Consider the following 21,714-nt stretch of genomic DNA (forward strand, 5'->3'; position numbering starts at 1 on the left):
CTGCTTTCTGCTCAGCAGGGGTGCGAAAAGGCAGTAAGTGAGAAGGAATAGGTGCAGAGGTAACTTTTGCTGGGAACTTCAGCCTCCCCATTAGAGTGTGCTGGAAACATTTGTTAGTGGGAGAACGTTACTGGTGACAGGTCCTAAAATAATTGTGGAGGTGACATGAGTGAGCGACACTGATAATGAACACGAGTTGGTGGATCTGGCATAATTTCCTGCAGAGTACTGCGGTCCCTAAGGATGCTTTTACGCCCCCGCTGGGCCTAATTTAAGAGAAAGTTAGGGAGTTATACTTCACCCTGAATCTAGCCGGCTTGCTCGAACTTTTCCCATTACTCTGATAGAAGATAAACATTAACTCTTGGCTGATTTATACTGAGATTTAGCATCCAACTATTTTCCAAACCTCCTGGGAAACATAACTCTGCAGTGAGTCACTTGCAGTGTCCCATACAAATGTGTCCAGCCTGGATAGACAAGAGACATGTCGGTTCCTCACCAGCCAGGGAGCTGTCAGTGAAGGTCATCCCTTTCTGGCAGAAATCAGGGACCTTTGGAAGGAACAAATGTCTCCGATTTTAGAGAAGAGGTAGACCCTTTTTAAAGAACGGGGAAGCCATTTCGGGGTGTGTGTTTGCAGAGGGGTTTAAAGATAATACCGGCCATGGGACTCAGATGGGCCGTACCTTAGCAAGTCTAGGAATCTCTCCGCTCTTTGGGTTATAACCAATTAATGACTTAGCCAATGACAAAGCAAAGTGTTTGCAGGCATTTCCAGCCAATCTAGACTCAAGCCCAATGGTGATTTTTATTTGCAGTGGCCAGGGCACGTGCACCCCTGAAAGAGCAGATTTAGATCTTAGTCTGGACTCTAACCTAGGCATGACACTGCCGCGCTGGAGCCTTTTGGGAACCCCAGATACCATAATGGTGCAAGTCAGAGAAAGCACTAGTGTGGCAGACGGCTCTACCGTCCTGAGCAGCACCTAAGGCTTTCTCAGTGTTGCTGAGCCGGTTGGTAATTGTATTTTTGCTGACAGGAGGTCAGAGAGAGCCTGTGCCTTGGAATTTCTGAATGCCAGCCTCAGAGCTGGGAGCTGGGAACCAGGTAGTATCCAGGGGAAAGGCAGTGGGCGGCTCTGGAGAAGCATGCTGTCTATCACAAATATATCACAGGACAAGAAGCAAGATGTCTGGAGGTAGAAGTTGCTGGGTAATCCAAATCCAAATCCCAAGCTGCAGAAGGAGGTGAGCCACATTTGCCTAGAAGGACCTTGTCTCAGAGAATGGACGTAACCATGCTGCCATGAGTCTCAGGTGTGGTCCACAAGTCTTGCTAGTTCCTTGCTACTTGTGGGGCCATGGAAAGCTGTTACACCTCTTTCCTGGGTCACTCTTCTCTGCTCCTTGACTGTGAATATGGTGCATGCTTTTTGGTCCTATGGAGGTTTTGGAGTGACTGTGCCTGGATTCAGAAAGTCCAGCTACCATTTTCTCCCACTGCCTATTGATTTCTTGTCTCTTAATAACCATTTAATTCTTCCTTTTACCAGGTCCAGTTCCACTATGGACATCTCATCCAAACCTCATGAGATTCATTTATACAAGGGCAGTGTACGGACTCTTCAAGGAAACAATTTCCCTAAGATCTTGGTGCACAGTTCACAGTGGAGATCTGTTACTCTGTCACACATTAAATGGAGAGAGATTCAGATTCAAACATCTGTACAATAGAGGTAAATCTGGATCTAGTCCAGTACTAAGCTGTACCTGTTCTTGCTTTCAGGTCTTTCTGCTGGCTTCCGGTCCTCCTTTTGTGCCACTGGAAGCAGAGGTTTCCAGGGACACAGAGCAGGAAATAGATGTACATTTTGGTAAGAAATCTGTTGGACCGTAAGTGACTATCCCTTTGGGCTTTCACATAATTTTTATGTTTAAACAAGCATGCATGCTTCCCTTTTGGGTTAATCCCAACAAGGACAGTCAGCCACTTCCCTCCTGAACATTATATTATGTTTTGCAGTAGGCTAAAGTGAGAGAGAAACCTCTGTCACCGGTACCCTAACGGAGCAAGGAGACCGTAGTGCGCGAGAGAGATTTTACATGTGTGCGTGTATCACCTTCACACCTTCCTTTTGTGCTGGCTGAAATAACCAAGGCATCATCATAAAGCTCTCTGATAGCACTTTGGATGGAGTTTAGGAAAGCACCTGGAGAAGGGATACCAGCCAATTTCTATTGCAGGGTTGACGTGAAAATACTTCTCCTGAGCTTTCCTCCATATGCAGCCTGGGCCAGGAGAGGTCTCCTGATGGCCCCTAGGAACGAATGAATTAGTTGTGGCTGAAGTGACGTGTTCCTCTGCCCACTCACTCAAATTTTAAATGGACCCTGAGAGAAATCAATGGCAATCGTCCCCTCTTAATGTCAAAAGTGTTTCCATCACACTAATCAAATCACTTGCCAAATATAAGATTTGTATTGTGATTCTTCATTTTACAAACTCCCAGTGCATCAAAGCTTTCCAACAATATTTTTAGACAGTTTACAGTTTTCCCCTAAACTAATTAAGTTATTAACTAATTTTCTGACCCTTTCCTTTTCATCTAGGAACTAATTTTATGGAAAGAATTACAAGCTACTCCCTACTTTTCTTTTATGCATGTTTCTTTTAAGAGCATCATAATTAGAGATTGTCAGTTTTAACGCCTACAGATTACTGCAAATGAATGATGCTTCCATAATGAATAACATAATAATCATGTTATCAACTCTCGTTATTTCTAGATAAACTGCAAAGAAATGATCGTGTACTTCATTTATGAAACCCTCAACTTAAAGTATGAATGGTTTAGAACTAATTTCTTTATTTTCCACACATGTACATCCCATATAGCTCACAAATGTGCAATTTAGAGATAGTATTATGAGAAAAAAGGTATTCTAAAGACTATATTGCTTTCTTCATTTTTTTCACACGAAGTAGGTATTTAGTAAAATTCACGTGCCCTTGGAAACAATTACTGTTGCTCTTCACCCTGCTTGTGATAAATGCTGTTAATAAATTAGATTGAGTTTTTTCTTGTCAGCTAATATAATTCAGCAACAACAAGGAGAAGCATTCATTTGCTGCTGATGCAGAAGTCGTCTCCAGGCAGGCACTGTGACCTCCAGTTTACAGGAGACATTTCAGCTCTCTTTGCAAAGCCAGGAAATATTACAGATCTTTGTTCCCCTCTAGTGGCTTATCCACAAAAGACATTTCAGGGTCCACATAAGGCTTCTTTCTCAGGGGATAGACCTTTTGCCTGCGTGGTTAAGCTCATGCTTTGGTTCTGCAGGCTCCCAGCTGCAATCTCGACGTGCTCCCGAGCAGGGCCCTTGCTGCTCCCTGGCATCCCTGCCAGCTGCTCCTGGCATAGGCAGCATTTCCCACTGATGGTTCAGCCTGTAGGAGCAAGGGAGTTACAAAATGCTATCTTGGAAGGGATTTGCCTGTCACTCCCTGGAGCATGAAACCAGGAGCCGCTCCGTTTGGAGTCACTGCAGAGCAGTCGGTGTAAGCGCGAAGCGGAGCAGCTTACACAAATCAGCATCGTCTGCCCTGAAGAGGGGCTGGGAGATTAACCAGGGGGACAACACGAGAGACCTCCCCACACGGGAAAACGGGGCTGTTTGGGAGTAGTTTGCCAGAGGGAAGCTATTCTGAAACTGAAGAAACTTTCTATCCTGCAAGAGCAGGCAGACTTCAGCTGAGCACCTCTAACCCTGTAGGCAGAGGAGAGGGAGCTCCCCGGGGCAGTGCTCTCCCCTCCTTCCTCTGCAAGAGTCCCACTGGGGCCTGGTCTACCAGTTTCGCCTTCTAAGGCAACCCTGGCAAAAGGCAGAGGTGTTAAAAATCCAAAAGGGAAGGGAGAGAGAGAATAAAAACTGGGGGGAAAACCCTGACATATGTAAAAATGTAAAATATTTCTTTTTTTTTAAGGTTTTGTGGCAGCTCTGGTTAAGCTGACTCCAGGGTTCCACAAATACCAGATGTGGCTTTGACTCCACCGGCAAAACGGAGATGGAGAGATGCTGTGTTGCTGGGAGCATCCCGGGGCCGGAGGGGGCCGGTCGCCGCGTGCCGGCATCGCCGCTCCGCCAAGGCTCCGCTTGGCCTCGGGATGCCGCCGCAGAGAAGAGGAGCACTGTCACGTGTGGTTGAGCCTTTGGCCCTCAAGCGTTAACTAGCAGTAACTCGAACCCAGATCTTAAGGATATTTGGATTTTTGTGAAGCGTACAAAATGGAACAAAATTTGTTTAACCCTCCCCGCAAATCCTCCAGATAATTATACGAACTCGGTCTTTGGAGCTAAAGTGAGGAAACACAAACAAATGAAATCCTTTCCTTGGCTCTGTAATCTGTATCTCCTGAATACTTTGTTAAAAAAATTAATAAGCAATGGAGGGAGCAGCAATATTTTACCCTAAAGTGTCTTACTAAATTACAACAGTGTCCTCTAGTGGTATAATCTATGGAGTTATTTTTCCCCACAGGCACTGCTTCTGTTAAACAGAAATAATAGGTAAAGAAAGAGCTTAGCCTTATTAGTGTGGAATAAAACATAATTAGAAGATAATTTAAGAACGTCAAAAATACTTCTGAGAATATATCCCTTTCATACATCTTTACCCCAAAGCTTTTCTGCTTCTTACCAGTCCTGAGCTTTCAAAGCCAATTTTACATTAAAAGTTAGGGAAATGATAAATTGGTATCATCTGGGACACTTGATGCTGTTAGCAGATATTTGCCAGCTCCTACTGCAATGAGAGATGGCATTCATTCCAAATATCTGCTTTTTTATAAATTAAGAATTAGAACAAAGTTTTCATTAAGAATCCGTAATTATTCCTGTTTCTCCACTAGGTCTCATATTTCTCATTTCCATCATGCAATCATTTGCAGGTTTTTTTCTTTTTTGATAAATGATTACTTTCACCACTGTTTCCCCTCTCCCATTTGTGATCAACTCCAATTGCAATCCTACACCAGAGAAAATGTAAGTAGGAAGAGAGCTGCTCCCAATGCTGAACTGAACTTGCTTTGGGAGGGTGGGCTGGGCATTTTGTGAGCGCCTATTTCCCAGAAACGCCAACAGAAAGAAGGCTGGTTTTCACGAATTACATCATTTTGGATCTACTCCATTGTTTCCGACCGCATTTTGCAGCTGGCGGTGAGGGCAGGGGCTGAGCGTGACCCGTTTCTCCCCTTTCTCCCAGGCGCTGGTAGGGTGCTGCTTAGCTCTGTAGGGACGCTGGGCTGAGAAGAGCCCCGCTCTCATCTATCCCCTCCCCACCACCAAATACAACGTCACGGAGTGGGGACAGCCTGGTCCGGTGGTTCTCGCAAGTGCTGAATTCAGTATTCCCAGGGATCTAACAACAGGCTGCAGGGTCAATGCTGTTGTATGCAAACCGTCTCTGGCTCCAAGATTGTCTGCGTGAAAAAGCACAACTCAAATGAGCAAAGTCATCACCTTTCTACTGTGGTCTGGAAATAGGGACACAGATACCAAAGTGACCGTATCTGCTACGAAGGCATCACTGCTTGGCGTGCAACAGCCGGTGCGGTGTTTCTAAAAACTACTGCTCTAAAAAGATCTCTAATACAGATTAGATTAGATGAGAACATTTAGGGGAAATATTACCAAAACCCTACCTGGTAATTAGCATCCTATTTTGGAAAAATGTATTGCACTTTATTTCCAGTGCACTGCATTTCACATATTTAGGGAAGCTCAGGTGCAAAGTGGAACAGATTTATTTCTTGCGGAGCAGTAATGGACCGAGCAGGCAAGAAAAGCTGCTTGCTTGGAGCAGATGTCTGCCCTGCTTCGGCTGAGGGTCACACAGTGAGCTCGCAGAAGCAGAAGATTGCAGCTCTGAGCACTCAGCTATAAGTAACAGGAGAAATGTCATAGGTGAATAATCTTCCTGACAAATCCCCAATTTATTGGAAAAAAAAAAAACACTGTGAAAGGCAGTTTTTCTCCTGTCTGGCTGCTTGAAAGGGTATAGCAGTTACAGAGACCAGGACGCTATCACGCTTATTAACCCCAAAGCGCTCGCCTCCCGCCGGGGACGCCGGAGAGGGGACTGGCAGCCTTCGATTTCCACCGGACCTGAGACAAGCTCCAGCACAGCTTCTGGGAGAGCTAGCTCCTATTGGCATCACAAAAGCTTGTTTCTTGAGGCAGTAAGACAAGATTTAATCAGGCAGCCAATCATCCGAGGTGATTACTTTTAATTATTTATGTATTACTTCCCTTTCTGTTGGCAACTGGTCACTTCACTACTGCACGCAGTTGCTGGCAACTCATTGTTGTGCTCTCTTTCTCAGGCTCAACCAGAATTCAAATGATGATAAGTAATCATGCTAACAAAGACAATGACAAGAACTGCTCTGGAAATTTGGGCAAAGTAGTAAATCATGCACTTGCCTTTCGAAAACGAAAGCGAAAGGCTGTGAGAGCTGGGCTGGCACGCTGGCAAGAACTTCTCAGAACTGCAGCCCTCACGAAAGGCATCACTTCTCTGCAGTGCAACCCCCTCAGTCAGGAGAAGGACAAAAAGTGGGGAAGAAAAGTTGCATAGCAATCTTTTCCGAGTTCCTAGGTATACAGGAAGGTTTAAATCTGGCTTCAGCCACTGAAAATTGGCACCTTTCCCCTGACTGTGCATCCGCACGGAGCCTGACTCTTCACCGACCCCTCACTGCTGTCCCCCCACAGCCGGAGGAGCCCAAGGGCCTTGCTGTCACAGGGACCTGCGAGGGAAAAGGCCAGGCTGCAGAAACAGCTCTGCCTCCCGCGGGAGCGTCCTTGCGCGCGATGGCAACAACCCCACAGTGACTTTGTTCCCAAGCCTCTGCGCTGTAATTCTGCACCATACCAGGCTGGAGGAGGCATTTCCCCTAATGAAGCACAAAAAAACCCTCTTTCAGCGGTCCGAGGAAGCGGGGGCTTGGGGAGGAAGAGCCGATCATCGCGGTAGGAAGGTCACCTTTGCTCACTGTAGCCCAGGAGACAGCGATGAACAGAAGTGCAGGGAGGAAAGCGCTGAATCGCTGCCTGCTCTCCACCACTCGTTCATAGCAAGCAAAGCTGTCCCAGGACTGTGCTTCGTCATGCATGACCCAGACAGATTTTCCTCAGGTGCACAATGATCTTCCCCTGACCGTGTAACGCACAAGCTGTCCCCACAGCTAAGAGTTTCATCCATTCAGCAAAGTCACTTTTGCATTGAGCGTTGCAGGTGGTTGAGGAAAGGTGCCCAGAAAAAGCCTCCTCACCAGCCCTGGAGCAACCCCGGCTGAGTCCACAGGGCCTTCCCCTAGTCCTCTCGGTCAGTTAAAAACATCAACAGAGAAAATGAAGGCCTGAAGATCTTTTAGTTAGCTAATTACAGTGAACAGGATCTGCATGGCAGTCACCTGTCCCTTTTTGTGCCCTTGTTTCTCCCTCGGGGACAGCCATGTCACATAAAATTCAGTCACAACACATGGCCAAAATACAATAGGCTTGACGTGAGTGCAGCTCATTGGGGAATAAAACAGGCCGTGAGGCATTTGTGGCTCTGCGTCATTTGGCTCCTGTCCTCCTGTGCTTCTGCCTGGAGGCGCACCGAAGCGGGGGGACACATTGCAAATGGGGAGCTGTGAAACCTACAGCTATTAGCCCAGGGCACATCCTGTTCTGCTGTCCAGCACTCAGGTTCTAATTAAATAATTGCAAATAGTGTTTCTCCATCTTAAATAATGTTCTCTGAATAACTGCAGCTCACAGGAATTAATTCTGATTTAAGGCTCTTGCAAAGCTAATTTAAGTTAGCCTTCGTTATTGCTTGGTATTTTGTTGGGGATGGAAGGGGAGATGGAAGCCGGGCTTTACATAATTTTCACACTTTGAGTTTTTTCTACCTGTATGGAGGCGATTAGAACATGGCAGGTACCTGCCGTGGAGAGCGAGTGTGCGGAAGCGCTTTATAGCGCCTATGTACCCGTGATGCTGTGGGGTGCTGCAGAAGACAAGGGGAAAGCATTAATGCACTTTGCCTTCCACATTCAGTGACACGGTTTGACTAAAAGCACCACAAAAGCACAGACCCTTGAGCACACTGGAGGCCCTTCAGACTTTTCTGAAGCCAGGTGTGTGCTCTCACAGAAACACATGCATAGCAAAGGACTTTTTTTTTTCTCTCTCTGTTCTTGTGTGCACTCATTTTCCCCTCCTATCCTTGCCATTTCAGGCAGATTTCTGCAAGCTAGACACTTTCCTGGTGGCTGCAAATCAACATGAAGCACAAGCGACTGTAGTCCAAGATTCAGGATAAGGCTCAGATTGTATGATAATTGACGTGGACTGAATAAAACATTACGAGCAACAACAGCAAACCCCGTGCCACCCATCTGTCTGCTCTAGCCATCTGCTTGCTGTTATTATAAACTTAGATCGTAACCTCTTCGGGAGAAGAGACTGACTTGGTTATATGTACGTTTTGTATTTACCAGTTTAGACTCTATTTACCAGTTTAGACTCTGCTTGCTATAAATGCAGAATATAATGACAGAGGAGAAGGGCAGGTTTTATAGCTCTGGCACAGAGCAGGAATGCAGAAGATCAAAGTTCAGTTCCCTACTGGATGTCGAGCAAATAATATCATCTGTCTCTGAAATAATGTTAATTCTATCCCTGTAACTCATAGGATAAAGGATAAATTCATTAATATACAAGATGTGTGCCAGAGATAATGCAGACGCCTAGGAGATTGGGAAGACAAGGACAGTAACGCTGGCCACCAGAGAAGCTGAGCAAAGTCTCCTTAACCAGACCTGCATCTACAAATCTCTTCTGCTGAGGTCCCGAAGGTGCGGGTCACCCCACATCAGGACCACTTTAGAGAAGGCAGGGCATCTCTGCAAATGCACGTGGGGATGTCTCCTGGTTACGTGCTGAAAGGCTAGAGCAACTGCTTGCTGCTTTTCTCGGCCCAGCCCCTTATGCTTGTGCATGATACACGGTAGCATTGATAATGTCTTTTAGGCTTCTTCTCATTTCCTTTACGGGACCCGGCCCAACACACCTACCATTTACTGCCCGTGTGGGAAGCGCATGAAATGAAACTTGCAGGAAATTCAGCGTTGTAAACCTCAGCCTGGCAAGAAAGACAAAAGGTCTAGAAACCAACAGGGCTAATCCCAGAGTCTCCTCTCCTTGGTTTTACAAGCAGCTGCTGCAGCCAGCAGGTATGGTGAGGACAACTGAGCCTCTTTCAAGCTACAGCTGAGCCTCCTCCTTCCTATAACCTCCTGCTGCGGGCTGAGCCCGGACGCGCCCCTCGCTGCTGGCCTAGCTCCGCTCCTTTCCCTGGCAGCACTTGGGCACAGCTTAGACCTTAAGCACACAGGAGAGGTTTGGCTCTTTTTAACCACCAAGCGGTGGCTCCTCATCAGGCGATCCCCTGGACCAGAGCTCCTCTATTTTGCGCAGGACTAGGCCAGTCTTGCTGCCACCTCTATATCCATTCTCCAGTGTAATTAATGAGAGCAAGCTGTGAGCAATCATAGCTGTCTGTCAGTGCAGGTGTCAGGGCTCTAGTGGATCAGACTGAGGGAAATAATAAGAAGGAAAGCCTCACCTTGTGTCTTCCTGACTCATGAAAAGAGGACAGCTAATAGTACAGAGCTGCATTTCGAGGGCCTTGGATGAAAGATGCTGCCATAAACACTAAGCGTTAATAACGGAAAGGCATGGAGCAGGTGCTGATCTTTGAAGCTGAGTCAGTTGTGTTCAGTAATTGGGGAAAATTGGACATAAATTATAGTGTGTGACATTTTAACACCACTCTACTGAAAAAAAATGCTGGGTTTTTAACCACATGGCTAACCAAATGTTTAGGCTCAACATTTGGGGATGAGAGTGTTATTGTGGTGTTGCAGAAATCCTCTTTATTCAGTGTGGAGCTGAGGGAATTCCTTCTAAAGCACAAGAACAGCTATGAAAAGGGAAATGATAGCATTTTAATGGCACTCACAGCGCATATTGCAGGCTAGCCTTGCACCCAGGACACCTGGCTGCAGAACGTGCATACCAAAATTGACTCTGTGATTTTTCTGATCTAATATGCTCTCTCTCTTAGAGAATTAAATGATCTTCTTTGCTATAGACACTTCACAGTAAAGATTTCCTTTTGGCAGGGTAGGACAGAATGATTCTCCATGTTTTTCAAAAGGAGAATGCAACTACAGAAAGGATACGAGAACTGGCCATAGCCATAGCGGAAATCTGTGGTGAAGTAGGGACTGAGTTCCCAAACATGTAGCTTCACTAAGGTATCTTGTATGTTATGATACCCAGTGAAAGCATATAAATATATATATATATATATGTATAAAGCTGCAGAAGTGATTACTGCTTGCAGACCATCAGCAAGTTCATTGAAGTGCATGAGAGCATCCAGGTGGACTGGGATGGAGGAAGAGCTCACATCACCCCTAGCAGACACGGAGGAGCAGGAACAAGTGAAGATGAAGGCGCTGGGGCTGCACCAGGCTGATGTGGTGCTACGGTACAAGGGAAACTGCTACAAGAGCACCTTTATAATGCACGTGTTCATTTGCACGTGGAACATCAGTAAGATACAGGAATATTGCTGCAGTGCAAACACCTGTGTCGCCAATCCATTTTCATCTCGTATGGAAAGAATAATGGCCTGGGTTTGCCAATCTCTGTGTGTTTTTGAAGAGGTCTGTCCCATTACACTGATTACATTGAGAAGGCTGGGAATGTTGCCACCTGAGTTGCTCTAAAATAACATAGAAAAGCATTAGCAAATAAAAAGATGAAACCTTACTCAAATGGGGAAGCTCTAATGGGTCTATCACATTCCGCTTTGTATGGACCAAAAAAAATTTAATAAGAATCCTTCTGTCATCTCCTGTTTCTCTGACGAATGAGTGAAGCACACTGTCCTTACATTGCCTCTGTGAAGTCGGGTGCTACTGCCACCTTCATCTATTGATAAGGTGAGGCATGGAGAGAGGAAGGAGTTTACCCAGGGTGCACAAAGCACACTCAGAGGCCTGCATGTGGCGTGGGGTCACGAGTGGGAGCCTGAACCAGGGCATCATCCTCATTTATGCCTCAGAAAAGGAGTGCGTGATACTAGGACTCCTGCTTGTGCGCAGATGTTTGTGCAGCTGTACCAGTGCATAGCTACCTGGAGAGCTGGCTGCTGAAGAGGCAGTGTGTTTGTTCGTTTAGGGTATCTTCCAGCTTTAACAGGCCGTCAGGGATGTGTTTTTCCTCTTCAGTCCGCTGCCTGAGTCCTCCCACGTCAGACTAAAACAGAACTAGACAAAGTGAATTTATGCAAAGTGAAGGAAGAGAGAAGCTTGCACAGTCAGAGTGCAGCTCCATGAGAACAACAGCATCTCTTTACACACAGACATCAAGAGGCAAATCCAGTGCATGGGCCAGGTTGCTAGAAACCCTTCATCTTGCAAATGTAGCTGTCTCAACTGGTGCTCACTGCAACCTCGCAGAAGGTCAGGACACAGATTTCTTATTACTACCTGCCGCATGGACTAGCACGAAAGGCAGTGTGCAGGTCCATGGAGCTGGGTGTTATTTACATGTGCTTGTTTTGGAGCTGGCTGGGCAGGAGCAGGCTCCTTCTGTCCTTCCCCACTATTGCAGTCTGGGCTGTGCAGCTCACGGAGTGTGCTGTACTGTCTGCCTCGCAAACAATTCAGCCTGAAGCCCTGACGGCAAATGCCTCTGTGAGACAGCAAGAGGTTGAGGCGGATTCCTGTTGACTCCTTGTTACTGTATGTCTGCCTTGCTCTTGCTCAGAGGAACAAAATGTCAAGACGAGTTTAAATGTCAGGGCTCACATGAAGCTTGTCAGTCTCGGGGTGAGCATCCTCCACGAAGCAAAGATCAGCCACTAAAGGACGAGACGTCAGAGTAACATGTTGCCCTTTCACATGCACGTAGGGCTTAAGGTGCTTTGGAAGCACTGGGGACCAAAGAGCACCTTCCTGATCCTAAGAGAACAGGGATTTCAGGATTTTACCCAATTTCTACCCTGCTGCTTTTGACTATGATCTGCCATATTTCTAGATGGCAACAATATGGACTGAAGAATGATCAGAAATCCTGGGTAAACGTACCTTTCACTTGAGTGGAGCAGCACACGTGCAAGGTGGGGTACAAATGCCTCTCTGATGCTGTGGTCTGACGGCACAGCTGATGTAGAAATGATTTGCATGTTTGCATAGGGTTCAGGGTGGGACACTTTGGACCAGCTGCTTCTAAACCTGCCTGCATCAGCTCATGTGTGAAATCGAAGAGGCTATTCAAGTATTTTGAACCATGAGGAAGTATGTCCAAATCTCTACCTCAATGAATAAAAAGGCTATTTTTCATGTGTCTTTTTGAGTCATACTGTTTGCTTCTAAGCAAGAACATAGTCTTAACATCTTGGTAAAATGTTTGAAGCTTGTGTATTGATCAGGAGCAGTACAAGTGTGACAAATTTGCCTATATGCTCTTTCTTGCTAGCAAGCTGTCTCCCCTTTCCTAATCTGAACTGGCATCTTGGAGCAAAGCAAAATCAGCAGCTGAAATCGGAGATTAAGTGGTTTTATCAAAGCGCTAATGCAACACAGTGGCAGTGCTCTGCAACAGAGAGCTAAATAGCGTGAGAGGTGGGAGGTGGAGGTCTGTGAGCAGGGGAGGTGGAGAGGGGGAGAGGCTGGCAGGGGAAGAAGCAGGAGTAGGGCGTGGGCAGGGCTATGAAACAGTTTTGCTGAACCTGTGGTTTCCTCCAGACCAGCAGAAACAGAGCTCAAGGTAGGCTGCAAAATCCATAGGGAAGCTGAGCAACTTCTGGGTGGAGCAGGTTTTATTTGGCTCCGTGCTGCTGTGGGGTGCATTCGCACAGGGATGGAGGGAGGGAGGTGGGCCAGAGGTTGCAAGCATAATCCCTGTTCAAGGCTGTGAAATAGGCGAGATAAGAATAGAGCCATGGCACCTGGTCATTCATTCAGGGTGGCTTTGTGCTCAGAGCAGTGGCCAAGGTGGGCTCTGACATGAGAAATGTCCCACTACTTGCTGGTGCTCACCTTGCCCTCAGCTGGTGCGCCTTCAACCCTGTGCGTTTGTTTGTGCACACCATAGCTTACCCACAGGAGGACTGCCTGGCCCTTAAACTTATACTTTTCTATTTTTTTCCTCTGATTTTAGGGCATGACTCCCTCTGAAGTCAAGTGGAAAAGTTCACAGTTGCATCCCTAGAGAGAGTAAGTAATACTGGGAGCCAAGGATCTGGAGTATCTTACATCTGGAGTTAGGTGCTGACACACTGGGGCTGTGCAGGAGAGTATTAATAGTTAACCCACAGTCAATGTTTACTTTCAAACTATTAATATTTTATCATGGAGGGGCCAAATACCCTGGTAACTCTGGAGTTGCAGCTCGGCAAAGAACGGCCTTTGTTGGCGGAAACTCAGCTGGGACTCAGAAAACCTGGTCTTCCTGACCAACTTCCTGAGCGGGGGTGAAAACAAGAATTTCCCCCAGTAGCTGATGATTTCATTATTAAGGGTTTTATATGAGATTTACTCTTTTCTCTGAAGCAGTTAGACCCGTAAAGGCCCATGGTAGAGCTGGGGTGGAAGAACGTTTAATCTGCTCCAATTCAGTTCCTCTAGCAAGTGGCGGTCATACTCCTGCCTTCTTGCTAACTGTTCTTCCTCACTGAGCAAAAAAGCCTGGCTTTCTTCTAGGCTTGAGTGAAGAGCTCTCGCTACCTTTCTAATACAAGAAGAGAAAGTTAAATAAGGTGAAACCTGAGCAAATTGAAACCAGGCCTTTGCTTTGAATGGTGAAATGTGAGGTAGCATCTAGCCTTGCTGTGATTGTATTATCAGGTTTCAGTGAACATCTGCTGCTGACAGGTAGCGAGACTGTGATATTCCACATGTGGAAAATGGAGAGAATTAAATAAACACAATTGCTTGGGAATAAATGAAACTTAATCTAGGATGATGTGGGCTACATTGATCTAACATGTTATGAATAAATATTTAGTGGCAAAAACCTACAAAGGCGGTAAACACATTGTTCCCTGTTATATCTGTTTTCTCCAGAAGATCTGGCATTTTTTACTGACAGAGGAAAAACTGCACTGTTGAAAGCAGCAAACAAAGACTGTTATTTGCGCTGGAGCCTAAGGGATTCAGACTGCTTGATCCCTTAACTCCTGTGGAAATCCCAGCTAATGTAGCCAGCTTACCACGCTTTCTTATCTTGAGGATGGATTTTCTGAAACATCACAAACAGGCGCTGGTGGAGAAGCTCAGCGGCCACGGAGAGGGGCGGTTTCTAAACCCTTTTGGTGGTGTTTTGGTGGGGGTTCCCTCAGCTTTAAGCTGTCTCCAGCATCTCTGCTGGCCCTAGCAGTAGCTGGGCACCGCAGCTTGGTGCGAGACACCTGCTGCACTCGCATGTCCTCTTCGCATGAGTCAAGCCTGGGTCCGGAGCTTGCCTCCAGGAAGATCACGGAGCATTAAAGGCTGAAGACATAAATCTTCCAGAAGGGTGACTTTAAACACAAAATAAACTGCGAATACCTCAACGCAGAAGGAAACAAGCAGCAGAACTTCTTGCCAGAACAAAGAGGGCCTCGCTAGTCTACCGCCAGCCCCTTGTCAACCTGAGAATGTCTCTCCCATGCTAACATGGGAGTCATGATTGCATTTTGACTGCAAGACCTGTTCACTGTAAAGGGCTTCTCAACTGAAAAGCTTCCCACAGGGGTGTAGTTATGAAAGATATCTGTGCTATGACCAAGACTCAACAAATTATTCAAGCATGTCTGTAAGTGCAAACAAGCATTAAAATCAACAGATGTTATATCCATGCTTAAACTCAAGATGTCTTTATATACCTAGTCTAACTCTCATTCAGATTTACTTTTGTTGCTGTGCAGTTTCCAGCCCAGCCTGTGGCTAGCTATATTTGCCCCCTCCTCTGAGCATATTCCTGCTGTCCCTGACAGTTCAGTCCTGTTCTGCATATTTTTTGCTGTCCAGTTACAGAACATATTTATTGTTTTCTCTTTGGCACGTACTGCATTTTGTGGCGATAGAGACGCTAATTTGTCGTCGTTGTTGTTGTTGTTGTTGCTCAGTCCTTAGAATCAACACAGTATTTACTGCATTATTTCTTGAATTTCACTGGCATCTCTTTCATAGGTCTGACGTTCTCTCATAAATCATAGTGATTTTTCCTGGACAGTTTCTTTAATTTGAACTAATTTCTTATTGAACCTATTCCCATAGCTCAGTTCTGGACCAATTCTTTATGGCAATCTGTAAGCCACATCTTGGTAATCAGTGATTTAAATTAAGGATTGATTTATGAGCATTGCTTCTCAGAGTTACATATAAGCTCTTAGTGATTCAGTCCCAGGGCCAACTAGATCAGGCGCTTCAGTAGCCACATAGAAGTGTTGTGCAAGTGGAGGTCTGGCCTACTTCATCAAATTAATTTGGCCAAATGTCTTGGAGCCGGGTTCCCAGGGCAGCAGCTGGAGGACCCTGTCGCTCAGCTAGCGCCGGGGAGCCAGACCAGCAGGATGCAGAGCAAATGGGTGCACTCTTCCCTGGACTCTCCAGGTAGAACCTAAGGTTCCTTTTCTGAGTAAACCCCTATTAACATGAGCAAGAATTGCAGAACTGTCCCTTAATTTCACCTGAATGAATTAATGGCTTTTTATTTGTCTCTTTCCTCCGTGAAGATTATTGTAACGGGTCAGTCATTTTGCCAGGCATTGGGGCTGCCATGGAATCACCATTTGACACAAACCGAGAACCACCCACTGAAGAACAAGCAGGCCTCTGCTGTCTTTGACGAGGGACTGAAGTGGAAACTGCTGAAGCTCTGAAAGAAAGACAGCTTAGTGTGAATAACTACAGCTCTGCGTACTCGGCGGCAGTGACACTGATGCATGTTGTACTCCAGGAAATGATTTTTAATAAAACTGTGTGGTGCTTCCTTGAATGTCACTTGACAGCTGAAGCAGAGAATGCTAATCCAAGGATTCGCACATCCCTGTGAGGTGGCCAAGATCGCAGAGCTTGGATTTGCACGCCGGACATCTGTGAATTTCCTCTGCTACCTTCTGCCAATGAACCACCGTGATTTCTTTTACCCCCTTTTGCTAAGTCTGATGTGTGCTGAGATTCTGATTTAAACAAGGTGACCTGAGTGAAATGCTGTTTGGGTTAGACTGGAGCCGTGTTCTGGATGGGCAGTTTAATTGCCCTTTTTGTAATCACTGTCAATCAGTGTCACATCAGCCTGAAGTGACTGCTGTGGCATTAGCAAAGGGAAAAGCCTCAAAGACTGTAATTCTGTTTCTTGACCAAAAAAAGGAGTAAATAGTGACACTTCAGGACAGCTGAGAGCTCTTTAACCTGTCTGAAATCAGAGAGAGAGCCAGCGCCTATGGCAGCTCCATGCTTCCTCCAAGGTTTTACACCCTGTAATGAGGAGATCAGATACAGGCTATGGGAGGTTCAAACTTTTAATTATTCTAATTAGACATTTGTGTAGATAACCAATGTACATACTAGCCCTTCTGTCTATTGAAACAAGCTGCAATATTTTTTTAAGGATAACAGATGTTCCACAACGGTAGACTTATATGAAAGGAATTGTTTCTGGATATTAGCATGTGGAAAGGAGCATTTGAATAATGCTTCCTAAACCAAGCTTTCCTTTGCTGAAGCATCAGTTTAGCAAAAAGGTGACCAAAAATGAGTGCAGTAACTCATTAGCTATACACAGCTATCAGCACCGGGTTCTGTGGAAGCAGTGCAGTGCCTACTGAATTCGTGAATGAAGAGTGGATCTGATTCCAGTAACTCTTGGACCAATTTTTTAATTTAAACCAAACCCAGCAAAAAGAGAGAGGTTCCGGATCAATTCAGCCGCTTATTCTCAAGAAACCTGCAAAAACTGGATGCAAGACAAAATATACTGGAATTTCCATTCAGGAAGGGTTAGGAGGTTTAACTTTTATTAGATTTCAGAAAATACACACAGGAAAAAAGACATCATAAACCAGACTTAAGTTTTGCTGCTCCTCACAGATGTACTTGTTTTAACATATTTACATATATACATCCACAATTATATACAATGATATGCATTTGTACACACAAATTTATATCCCTATACATTTTCTATATTAGTTTATATACACTAGATCTGTAAGGCTGAAAATATTCATTATGATAAATAGAGATCACTGTAAAAACAGCAGATAGGGTAAACCAGCAGATAGTGTTCCACTTTCAAAAACACAAGTGCTTTCAAATTTTGCTCTCCAATCTGCTTAGGAGAAGGACTGAACTGAGACTGCATCTGGTATTTAATTCAAGCATTGTGCTGTCGTCAAAGGAAACCGTGCTGGCAAGCTGAATTTCAGCCTGCCAAGATCCTTTTGTAAAAACACAATTCATAGCTTAGGAGTAGGGAGGGAAAAAAAATCTAGAAAATAAAGACATAATAGTGCAATCTCTGTGGGCAGATAAAGCACAGAAATACTGTGTTCTCCTGGATTCACTTATCTTCCTATTTTCACTCCACAGTGATTGAGAGCCCGAGACACTTGCACACCCCTGGCCAGGATAAAATGTAGAGCTCTCCATTCACCTCAATTTCATGCCATCTCAGAAGCCTTTGATAATCAACAGTATTAATCTCTGCTCTTGCTTACTCAGACTGTTGGTTATGACCGTTAAGTGGGTAAGTTTAAGCAAATGTGTAAACCTATTACATATAATCCTCAATGAGAGCATTACTGGAGTAAAAACTGAGCATGGGGACCTCATGATCTAACTCTAAAGAGCTGGTTTGCTTCAGTGTGAAGCATGACTCAGAACTATGATTCAGGCCTAATCTATTACAGATCTGGTTCGCTCCGGCCAAACTTTATATTCTCGCACTCTTGGGGCCTTCAAATCTTCTCTTCTGTCAGAGAGAATTTATTTTTCCATGAGCTCAAACTCTGTCAATGACATTTGCTTAGCAAGGCTGGATTCCCTTCCAAGGAGGGTAGGGAGAACTTTAAAGCTGCTTCTAGGTTCTTAATGAGATTCATGAATTTGGGCTGTAATTCTGAGTTTTTAACCTGTTCAGGTTTTAAAACGACTGTTGTGAACCAGTCACTAATTTGCCTATCAAACATCACAGCAGATAATGAGCTATTCTGTAGTCTGAATTTTAGTCCAGAAAGGACGATGAAATTTTCAAAGACTGGTATCAAGAAAACAGTTATAAAATAGATTTATTTATTTTTTTGCTCAGTTTTACCTATCAAAATAGACCTTTAACAATTTTTTTTCAGTGGATTTGTGTCATCATGTCTTCTATTTTGTATAAGGGTAGATGTGGCTAATTTTGCCCATCGTATTCATACTAACTACAAACCCTTCACATCTACCTCTACCAGGAAAGAGGGGAAGAGGAGAAATGTATTTCAGATTAGCTTTATACAATAGCAGAACATATGGACTGGCTTGATCTTAAAATACATTTCACCAAAATCTGTGATATTGCCAGCTTTGCTATTTTTGTTTTAAACTAGCTTAAAACAATGATGGAGAAAGTTCACTTTGTAAATTATGTTAGTTCCTTCACATGAATGCCAGAAGAAAATTCAGTCAAGAATCCTTACATCAAAGCACTGCTCTGAGGAATAAAGTATGGAATTGTGTTACAAAGCAACAAGAGTACAAATATCAGGGCCATATTTCCTCAAAGTCTATGCACGTACTCACAGACATTTTCTTTCTATTTGAAATTCACCTTGTGTAGAGAATTGGCAAGATGTAAAACTCAATAAATCCCTATGGATCAAAGTTATTTCTGTGCAAAGGGCTACAGGACAATCTACCCACCATTTAAATCCTTCAGTCCTATTTTGACAGCATAATGGCCTTGAATGAATGCATCGGTAGAGTATTCCTTCTGCACGACGCTAAATTTCACTCTATTATTTGAGTCAAACTCTTCTTGATTATGGTTAAGATGTTGCTAAGTAGGGCTTTATTTTTAGCGTACAAGCAATAGACACGTTTTGTCTGTTGGAGACAAGTGTAAAATGAAATCTCAAAGTCATTTTTTACTTTGAATACTGGTTGGGCTGAAATTTGCTGCTATTAATCATGGTTATTTTCAAAGAGGACTCTGTACTATTCTGCCATGAAGAAAGACCACATGCAAAACTATATGATTTATCAACCATATGATGGCATAATCCTCCCGCTTACACAAAAGCGAGCTGCATCCTGGCTTCCAAGGTATTGGGAAGTTTACCATGTTTTGATATAGTTTTTATGTCTAGCTACTGATGTAGCTGAATCTAGCCCCTGTGTTCCCTTTCTTTTTTTCCAGAAGTTCCAGAAGTTCCTCACCAAAATCTTTTTGCTGTTACCACCTGAATGTGCAGTGACATACACCAAACAGTATCAGGAATAGTAACTTTTGACAAGATGTCCCAGGATAGAAAATCCAAGAGGAAAGAATGGGAGCTTTGAATATAAAACTCCTCATTTCAAACATTCTTAAACCTATGACAGCAAAAATAAGTTTTTCTCCTGATTGACATGGTCATGTCCTCTGTGCACAGGCTGATATCTGTGACTGTGGCTTTGTGCCAACTCCTAGGACAAGTGCAGATAGCTGTCAGAAGGTTGTGATCGTGGTGAGATTCCTGTCTTGCAAAATGGGAGTGGATGGAGAATCTTCCAAGGTAGTTCTCAAGGTCAAAAAAAGGAACTTGATGCAGAACGGGTAGATTTCCCTGTGCCAGTCAATTGCTCATTTTGGATCATGCTTAATTTTACCTACATTTTTATGATTATGAGTTAATATCATCCCCTCAGCACTGGTATCACCAGAGACCACAAGAAAACAAGCATCAGGTGGAAGTCCCATTATAATGCATATGCTGAGTGACTACAATCTTGTTGCTCCTCAGAGTAGTTAATTTATGACTGCCCCTTGGGCACTGCACGAATGGTAACAAACATGACACGAAAACTACTCCATCATTTGTTGTTTTTATTACAAGCCAGAAAATCTAAAACTGCCTCAGGCCATCAAATTAATTAAAAATTCTAGTGAGGAAAAACATTTATCACACACTGTTTTCACAGACTCCTGCTATTCTCTCTCAAAGATGCCCACACACTTGTTTTCAATAGTCTGAGTGACTATACTACCTCAAAATAGCACTTAGTTTTTCATATGAGGCTGAGACGTTTGAATTTAGAAAACTCCTCAAGCAGCTGCTTAAAATAGTTACCAAGGCCTGGGCTTATGCATAGTTCCCTTTTCAGTGAGGCAGGTGAACTGGGATTTTCAAAAGACCTCACAGCACTAGGTGTTCAACTTCTCTGAGAGCCTTTGCAAACCATGGTATGGACAAGCGCCTGGATTTTAAGCAGGTGCAGATGTCATGTTAGTACAGCCTGTAGGCAGATGTAAGCTTAATTCGTACTGAAATGAGTGATGCTGAAATGCTCAGGTGCAAGGACTTGCCAACATCTGGGAGGCCTATCTAAATGTCCTCTTAAACATGGCTTAGAAGATGGACAGTTCCCACTGCTGAGAATTTAAGAAGTAGACTAGTGAATCTGTAAAAGGATTTCTGAACATGCCCTCAGGGCATCTGGCATATTCAACTTGCACTCTGGAAAATAGTTACTGAAATTATTTAGTGCTTTTGCAAATCAGGCCAAAATTATGCTCTCTTAAAATATGCAATAAACAAGTGCATGTGACCAAGTGATCACCATCTACCTGTGAGTAACCCCATGGAAGTCATACCATGGTTACTTACATGAGTAAGAATTAAATCGAATTCTGGCTTTATTTCAGAACTCCACATACAGATTTAAAAACTTAACTTTAGTAAGGAAGGTTTGAAGCAGAACTAGGGGTCAAAGGTACCAAAAAACCAGTACCCTGTTCTCCTCAAGAAGTGGAAGCAGCAAGAAATGATGGGTGCAAATCAAGGGTTCTAGGGTACGCATCTGAAAAGCTTCAGAAAGAAGTGCCCAGATTTTAGCCTCTGCACAGAAGAGAAATATTTTTTAAGAGAAATGCTGTATATTCAACAGGACCTGATCCACCACCAAGTGAGTCAAAAGCGGTATATTTGCTGATTTAAAATTGTTACATGATTAAAAAAAAAGGCCTTGGAAAAATCTGTTGTAATCTTTTCAGCCATTTTTTCTGTGAAACCTGATTGCATTGTCTTGAATTTCACTGAAAAGTACTAATCCTCCATCTAGAGCATCATTCCAAAGTTGAAGCTGTTTAAGAATAGCTAATCTCCTGAGGGAGGGAAGTGGTTTGGCAGGTATTAAGTGATTGCATGTGAATGTAAATAGCCGTTACTTAAAATGTCTTGGTCAATGCAGAGGAAAACATGTTTTAAAATTGAACATGATATGTTAAGACCATAACTCTAATTGATATTTTTTTAAAGTTTATAACTCAGCAGCAGATATGTTTCAAGAAGTGTGACTATGTTTCTGAGGCACTGAAGGCAGGATACTATGCAAATGAGTTTTTTTTTAATGACTC

Source organism: Struthio camelus, chromosome 15 (genome assembly GCF_040807025.1).
Source record: "Struthio camelus isolate bStrCam1 chromosome 15, bStrCam1.hap1, whole genome shotgun sequence".
NCBI classification, from domain to species: Eukaryota; Metazoa; Chordata; class Aves; order Struthioniformes; family Struthionidae; genus Struthio; species Struthio camelus.